Below are 9,266 nucleotides of genomic sequence, written 5' to 3' on the forward strand. Positions count from 1 at the left end.
CAAGAAGGCCGTATGCAAATCGGTCATGAACGAGCTCAGGCGGACAGGTAAGTCCCCCACCGACAAGCGAAGCAGGTAATGGAGGCGATGCACCTGACATTTGAACGGGCTCACCTAGCTCACCTCCTCCGCTGTCAAAACGTCATGGATGCAGAGGCACGGTGGAATTACCAGCGCCTGGTGGACTTGAAGCAGCCTGGTGTTTAACTCCCAGCTGTCTTTGATCCAGCATTAATGCCCCAGCTCAACAGTCTCCGAACGGGTGTTGGGACACACAATATTCAGCATTTCATCTCTCTAGTAGAGACACAGGAGAGAAGTCTGGCCTGCAATACGTTGAGCCTGGTTGCCGCCCAGTTCCTCTGGACTGGGACAGGACCAAGACAGACTCTGCCCCGACCCTGAATCCACCTCCTCAAAGCGGCGCTCCCACTGCGTCCTCCCAGTCCTCCTCAATGGCACCACTCCAGCTGTTTCAGTTTCCTCCATGCCCTCCTCCAGATTCTGCTGTCAAACCCGACATGAATCCCGAGACGACTCACGGGCCTCAGACAGATCCAGGTAACCATCTAGCAGACAAACAAAGTAGTGGACGAGACTTCAGCAATACTTATTAGAAACTGAATGTCATCATATTTATTTTAATAAGGGGATGTGTTGCAGTATTCTTTTCTCACGAGATGTGAACATATTGAAAGTGACAGTTCCATAAGCATACCATACACACGTGTGAAATAAGGCTTTTTACCTTCTGTAGGTCAGAATAACTTATTGTCCTCCGTCTTGTGTTTTCATAGAAACCACACGCCGGCCGTCTCTGCCCATGCCGTCCTCACCGACTGCCGCTCGCACCGGACCTGTGAAGACAGGAGGACCACAAGCGGTGGTCGGCCTCCATGAAGGCAGCTGTTGACAACCTGCTCAATCAACGCCGGGGCCAGAAGGTCATGCTCACGGTGGACCAGCACTATGCTGCCGTAGTCCACAACTCCTGTACTGACCCAAACAGCATGCTCCACCCAACAACAAAACATCACATCTTACCATATGTAAAACACCTCTGCACATTGCTGAACACAAGCTCCTCTTTGAACAGCAGCCCAGAGAAACTGCAAGAGAGGCAGGAACTCTGGCTCTCTGACAACGGTCAGTGAGACTACTCGTGGGCCCGTTGTAAGTATGCCTGTTGCTGTGGTTAATCCACCGCCACCTGTTCACACCCTTACTCAGGCCTCCATTGAGCAAATTGTCCAAAACATCATACAGAAGCAACAGCAACAACCAGTGCAAAAGAAGAAGCAGACAAAAACGTGCCTTTCCTGTGGCCAGCCTAAGGCCCGGTATGAGAATGATGGTTCCTCCATCCACTTCTTTTACCAGCAGGTTCCTGTCAGATACTTTTACTGCTCCACTAAAGTTTTTAAAGCATATGATGCTGAAGGTCTGACAAACCTCAGAATGCCCTTCAACGACTTTGCAGAACCAAACAAGAACTGGTTGCCACAAAGAAAAGGGTGGAGGAGAGAGGGCAGCAAAACAGGAAGAGGACTGAATCACCAACACACTACAGCCCAGAAAACTGGATCCCAGCACACAGGTCCAAGGTGTCGCTTCTGTAGGATGGGACTGAAGCAGGGCCCAAACAGTCCTCACATCCACACCGGGTTCCTGGAGTAGCAGGGAAGTACGCTTCCTGCCCTGCTAAGGGGTTTTCCCAGTACAGAGACCAGTAGGATGGAGGAGGAGATGACATGGAGAGTTCCAGGTGTCTGCCTTTTATGAGAAAGAAAAAAAAAGAGATGGATGGTTGAAAAGGGAACCTAAAAGAAAAGGGGAGTGTTTGTCATGTATATATATATATATATATATATATATATATATATATATATATATATATATATATATATCTTTTCTTATTTTAAGAATTACATTTTTTGTATTTTAGCAATTATTATATTTGTTTTACATATTTGTGAGCTCTGTGTTCAATATTTACTGTCCCTGCTGTGTTTAATACATATATTCCATGCACTAATGTCTACATGTCTAATAACCATTAAAGTGAACAGTGAAGAAATATTTAAGTAATTGATTAAATTAAAAAGATAATAAAATAAATAATAAAGAGCTATTTATCAATCAATAAAAGTGTATGTATCCCACTTTGCTGTTTACTGATTGTGGCAGAAAGATTATATAAGTACTTGACTTATTTATGGCTGTTAACCCATTATATTACAGTTTCCCTACTTATTAACATCTAAAACTTGTCTTGTGTTCCTGCACGTCCTGCCCTGTGAGAGTCTGTCTGCCCTGTTCCCTGATTGTGTTTTCCCTTCACCTGCGCTGCCCTCATTGTTTTCCACCTGTGCCTCGTTACCTTCCTCCTGTATTTACACCCTGTCTGTCACCGCCTACTGCTGTGAATAGACTGTGGTTCTCCTGTCGGATCTGGTTTTTGATTCCTTGGACCTTTTCCCCTTGGCCTGTTGGAGGCTTCTTAGTTTTTTTAAATAAATATTATTTTTGAACTGTTGCTCTGGCGTTTGGGTCCCTCTCTTTGAACCTACACTTGACCGTATCGCTGTCCTCTTTGTCTGAAATCATATCGCACATGAAATCAACCACGTCCAGCCATGATTTTATTCCCACTAAATGTCTTAATGAGGTTATCGGCACTGTAGGGCCTAGTATTTTACTGATTAATAGCTCCCTATTACATGGCATCTATCCATTTATTTTTAAACATGCTGGTCCAACCTCTTTTAAAGAAACCTAAGCTCAATCCTTTAATTTTCATCAAAAGTTTTAGAAAAAGTAGTTTCAACCCAACTCTTAGCTTTCATGAAACTGCCCTCCTGAAGGAAACCAACGACCTCCTTTAACAGCAGACAGGGGAGAGCGCCGTTTTAATTCTTTTAGACCCAAGTGCAGCTTTTGCCATTTTAATCGATCGCCTCAAAACCTGGGTTGACGTCAAGGACGCTGCACTTAGCTGGTTTTACTCGAACCTTTTCGGTCACTATCGGGAATCACTCTTCTTCCACGACACACATTACCTGTGGTGTACCATAAGGTTCAATTTTATTTTCTATATACGCTCGGCCAAATCCGCAGATGTATCTTTTCACTGCTATGCAGACGACACACAGATATTCCTTCCTGAGACCTGGTGACCCAAAGAGCCTGGCTGCTGTCCTGGACTGTCTCTGATATCAACTGCTGGATGGCACAAACCTTTTTACAACTCAAAGTCATACTATTAAACTCCCCAAACAATAACACTAGCCTCATTCAGAGTGAACTGGTCCCGTCTGCCTATAAAAAACCTGTTGCAAGAAACCTGGGACTAATGTTCCGACACTCGATCAAACTTCGAAACACAGATTTAAAAAAACGTCCAGTCCTGCTTCTTTCAATTCAGAATCAAACCCATACTGTCACACTGATCTGTAAAAAGTCATCCATGCACTCATCTTCTAAAGATTAGATTACTGTAACTCACTTCTCTCAGGCATTAACCAAAAATCTCCCACCTCCAGCTAGTCCAGAATGCAGCAGCTAGGCTTCTTTCTGGTTTTAAAAGACAACGTCACATTACTCCAGTTCTGGCTTCTCTCACTGGGTCCTGGTTGGTTTTAAAATTGACTTTATTGATCACTTTTAAGGCCCATCTGGGTCCGAGCTACATCATCGACATGCTAACTCCATACGAGCCAGTGGGGCCCTCCTGGCCATTCCGAAGTCGAGGCTTAAATAAAAGGGTGACCGTGCTTTTGCCATCAGGGCCCCTTGGCTTTGGAATGACGTACCACAGGAGATAAGGCTGGCAGAATCAATTACTTCTTAAAACCCATTTTTTATAGAATTGCTTAGAAGTGATGTTGTTCTTTTATGATCTATAATGCTGTTCCCCTGGTTTTGTTTGTTTGTTTTCTATTCCATTTGCTCTTTTTGGTTATTGTTGTATTGATTACCTTATATGCTCTGATCCCCAGGTTCCAAGAAAGACACATCTTTACTTAACTAGACTACGGTGCTAGACCAGGGGTGGGAAACCTTTTGACTCGCGGGCCACAATGGGTTCTAAAATTTGACAGAGGGGCCGGGCCAGGAACAGATGGATGGAGTGTTTGTGTGAACTAAAATAAATGACATGTAAAAATCATTACATGAAAGGATTTGGCCTTTAACAGGTAGCAAAGCATTTATTTGCAAGGAAATTTAACAAATTGCACGAACATGAACAATACAAAAACATGTCTTAACGTGACTGATCAAACATCAGGAAAACAGTTTGTCGGTGAATTTTTTTTTTGCTGAGTCTCTAAATCTCAGGAGTTTTTCCTGATCCGATGTGAGGTCCCGGGACAGGATGTCATGTTACAGATTGTAAAGCCCTCCGAGGCAAACTCGTATTTGTGATGTTGGGCTATACAAAATAAACTGAATTTAATTTAGCCTCTGAATTTAAGGTGTGTATTGGTTTTCTAATTTTTGGAGAGATGGTTCCAATTTGTTGTGTCGTGTGGATGTAACGGGTCGTATCTGGACGCAAGTGCAACACACACGACTCCATGGATCTTTGGCCTTTTATTTTAATCTGCGGAAACAGCAGGCAGAGTCAGGATCAGAAAGGCAGGTAGGTTCACCTGGAGTCAGGTATAGCTGGTTAAACAGGGACAGGCAGGGTCGGCAACAGGAAATCAGTCCGTGAACGAGTGCTGGAGAGCGGCATGAAAAACAATCTGACAAGGTGTGTCTGGGAGGCAGGAGTCTAAATAGGGACTTGATTGGTGATCAGAGGCAGGTGAGTGAACAGGTGAAGGAAATTAGACTGACGAGGAGGGAGTGGAGCTGAACTGTGACGGTGAAGATACGCACTGTAAAGCTGCATCTTTAGCTTGACTATGAATCTCTATCTATGAAAAAACACTTCTTCCATGGATGAGATGAAACTATTTTCAGACCTAATCTTGAGCCTTGAGTTGTGGGACTGCATAGGCACACATATCTAGTGCTCCTATTGGACGCTCTCAATGGTTCAGATGTTGTGGCTGTCTGTTCTACGTTAGCCATCATCAGCTCTCCTGCACTGCTTGCATTAACATCAGTAGGACATTTACATATTTGTTGACTGAAATCCAGGGGCATTTAAAAAAAATTGGGGGCACTTTTTGAAACTTGTTCAAAATCTTAAATTTACTTATTTAGGATTACAGTATATGAGCAATTGTCATCAAATGGCAATAAGACTTTAGGCAGTAGTCTACAGAAGTGTTTTATTAGATTTTTTGAACAAAAAACAGAACACAAAAATCAGACAATCATATTCAATGTTATTCTCATTTCTTTGTGGTTATTTATTACATTTTTTAAACAACTATTAACAATAACTTTTTTTTTTTTTTTTATAATTCAAAATTATATCTATTTGATTTTTTTGTTACCTTAATCACGTTGTACCTAGTACAGGAAATACAGATGGGACAGACAAACCAAAGAACAAAATGCAAACTGCAGTTTGATTGTATTAAGTCTGAAGAGAGGGCATGTGAGCCTTTTTTACTGTAATTTATCTCCTTGGTGCAGAGGCTGCATTTAGCATACCCTGCTTTATCAATTTTTATGAAATACTGGGACAGTGGGAAGTTGTACTGACTCCTTTCACTTCTGTGTTGACCTCCACCTTCAGGCCCAGCGTTAGTTAACTGAACCGCGGGGGGTTACGGCAAGTTTCATCACGTTACGACTAGGTTTCCATTCAAAAACAGGTTGGGAACGATTTAATGGGGTAACGTGACAAAAATATTACGACACACAACTTTGATGGCGAGTCGTTCGTGTCGCTGGTAACTTCAACTTGGAGTGAAAGGATTAAAAGTTGGAGGGACACTGCAGCCATCTTAACGCTGATTGGCCAAGACTCGCCACATCAAAGATGTTTTATTGTGAAGATCACGACATCAGCTTTTCTCCGTGTCTCACTCCAATCTCAGAAACGCTGGGCGGCCAATAACTAACGTTAGCTAGTGTAGTGTTTTTTAAGCTTAGTTTGTCACATGTGACTTGCACATCTATATAAAATGAGTTGTTTGTGTGTAAATTACAATCCATGAGATATGATAATTAATAAGGGATATTATTATGAGGGATTTGTAATTGTATGCATATGAAGGTCACTTTTATTACTGTAGAATGATTGATGTGTGAATGAATGTTAGACAAATACTGCATGCTGCATGATATATTGACTAGTGCTATAAGGAGTGTAGTTCTCTTGTTCGCCTGAGGGGGCGGAGCCGAATATTGACTTTTTAGACAATGGACACTGCCCTTTCTGGGGAAGACGGAAGACGAAAGAAGGAATTTATTTCCGCCCCCAACGGCAGAGCCAGTAAAATGTTTAGAAAGGTAATAAAACATTAAACTAACAGGAAGGACTTTGTCCCGCGAATGAGTTGAAAACTAACTGTTGCGCGAGCGCTCGGTCTCTCTTCCTCTGCTCAGCGGACTGTCCGGACCGTGTCCTGAAGTGCGTCATGGATTTCAAGGGCCCGCGCGGTAGCATAAGCTGTCTATCGTTTTTTTATTAAATATACTTATACTATAACTTTTTGGATCCCGGACCTCATTTCCCACCACCTCCCAGGATCTGAACATATTTCTCACACTAGCTAAAGCAAATTAAATAATTTCTAAATAATTATTACTAGTTATCACTCAGCGTAGGCGATGGTGACGGAGACTGTTGGCTGATCCTCGTTTCTCCTCACACTTGCAGTCACAGGTCTGATCGAGAAGCGCTCCATTTCTTCTTTTGTATTTCTTCACGCACACGCAACATCAGTCAAGGCGGAAATCAAAAGCATTCTATGGCAACTGGACCGGGTCATATAGGCTACGATGTTTTTGACAAGTTCATTAAATTATCATAATTATTGGGAGGAAATGATGGGGTCATGTGTTGCCCCTCTCCTAGTGATATCAGGCGAAAATTATATTTCTTAGTGGCAGTTTTGCCCTCGTATTTCTGACGCATCAGTGTGAACTTCTTGGTCAATATTACTCCGTATGTTTGGTGTATAAATGTTTCCTAAAACCTGAAAAGTACCAAGCACACGTCCAGTTTGAGCACATTTAAGTCAGTAGATTTTTTTCCAGGCAAGTAACAATGAACCAAACGTGAAGCCTAACAAGCGTATATGAACTAGTTAACTCTGCCTGACGTAAAAAACACTTCATGATGTTTCTTTTCATCCCAGTGCCAGCTTGGCTGCAATTTACCATTATATTTAGCCAGTTAACTAAATGAAAATACATTTTTGCAGCCGCACACTGAAGTTAACAGTAGCTTCTTGATTAGTCCATCCATCCATCCATTATCAGCCGCTTATCCGGTCGGGTTGCGGTGGCAGCAGGTCCAGCAGGCCGACCCAGGCTTCCCTCTCACTACAACACTTTCCAGATCATTCTGGGATCCCGAGGCGTTCCAAGGCCAGCCGGGAGATATAATCCCTCCAGCGTGTCCTTGGTCTTCCCCGGGGTCTCCTACCAGTTGGACGTGCAAGGAAAACCTCTAATGGGAAGCGTCCAGGAGGCATCCTGACTAGATGAACCACCTCAGCTGACTCCTTTCAACACGAAGGAGCAGCGACTCGACTCCAAGCTCCCTCCTGATGTCCGAGCTCCTTACCCTATCTCTAAGGCTGAGCCCGGCCACCCTGCGGAGGAAGCTCATTTCGGTCGCTTGTATCCGAGATCTCGTTCTTTCGGTCACGACCCAGAGTTCGTGGCCATAGGTGAGGGTTGGAACGTAGACCGACCAGTAAATGGAGAGCTTTGCCTTCCGGCTCAGCTCCTCTTCACCAGGACGGACCGGTACAGCGCCTGTTTTACTGCTGCAGCCGCACCGATCCGGTCGAAAGCTTTCTCCAAGTCTACAAAGCACATGACATGTAGACTGGTTGGGCAAACTCCCAGGACCCCTCCAGTAGTCTTTAAGGGTAAAGAGCTGGTCCACTGTTCCACGGCCGGGACGGAATCCGCACTGCTCGTCTTGAATCTGAGGTTCGACAAGCGGTCGGAGCCTCCCTTCCAGCACCCTGGCATAAGCTTTTCCCGGGAGGCTGAGCAGTGTGATGCCACGATAGTTTGAGCACACTCTCCGGTCCCCCTTCTTGAAGATGGGAACCACCACCCCGGTCTGCCAGTCCATGGGCACTGTTCCTGACCCCCATGCGACACTGAAAAGGAGTGTCAACCAAGACAGCCCAACAATGTCCAGCGCTTTCAGCATCTCAGGGCGGATCTCATCCACCCCTGGCGCCTTGCCACCAAGGAGCATTTTGACTACCTTAGCGACCTCTGCCAGGGATATGGGTGAAACCACCCCAAAGTCTTCCGGCTTCTTGATTAGTAACAACGTTATATGAAACCAACTTGCTACTGCCCTTGCATTATATCTGGTCGTGTTATGTAGGCTTCCCCGCCTGCACAAACGCGCCCTAGCAAGGGATAATTAGTTACGCTAACTTAGCATACTCCCCACACATACAGTCTTGACTATTTTACTGTACCCACAGGCTTTATAAAGACAAAAAAAATAAATCACCCCTCCACACTGCAGCTCGTCTTTCTGTCGAGTTTGAGTTAGCTTGTTAGCTTAATGTTGACCTCACATGTAAGCTAGTCCCAACTCAGTCATGTTAGCCCTTTGTAATTCTGCATTTTTAAATGCAAAGACAGCTGGAATATGGAAAGCCAACAATATTAAGTTATTCTAAACGGTTGCTTCTGTTGAAATGCCAAATACTCCTCGTGCGGCCTCCACCTCTCCCACAGTCACGTTGGACTGGACCCGCGGCCGATGTCCGTATATCGAACAAATTAATGCTGAGTAGTATCCATAAAACTTGTATCTCATGTATCTCACAAGATTCCCATTTTCCATTTCTTCTGAAAAGAGCAAGAGAGAGAATGAAAAAAAAAGAAGCAAGAGGAAGACACACACATTCCTTCTGCATCCTTCTGCATCGTTGCACTTTTTTAAGTCCTCCATCGACACCAGTTTGACCATTTTTGGGGATTGACCCTCTGTTTGTGCCCCACTATCACCCTTGAAAGGCGTTTGATACAGCATTTTAAGGGCCGGGCCAACACGTTGAGCTATGCTGTGCTCACTGCTTCGGGGGGGGGGGGGGGCTCTGAACTGGCAAAACTGAAGCAGATTGTTCAAGTAAAAGTTGGTCGTTTTTGGAGCCTTC

This window comes from Taurulus bubalis (genome assembly GCF_910589615.1).
Source record: "Taurulus bubalis genome assembly, chromosome: 21".
NCBI lineage: Eukaryota > Metazoa > Chordata > Actinopteri > Perciformes > Cottidae > Taurulus > Taurulus bubalis.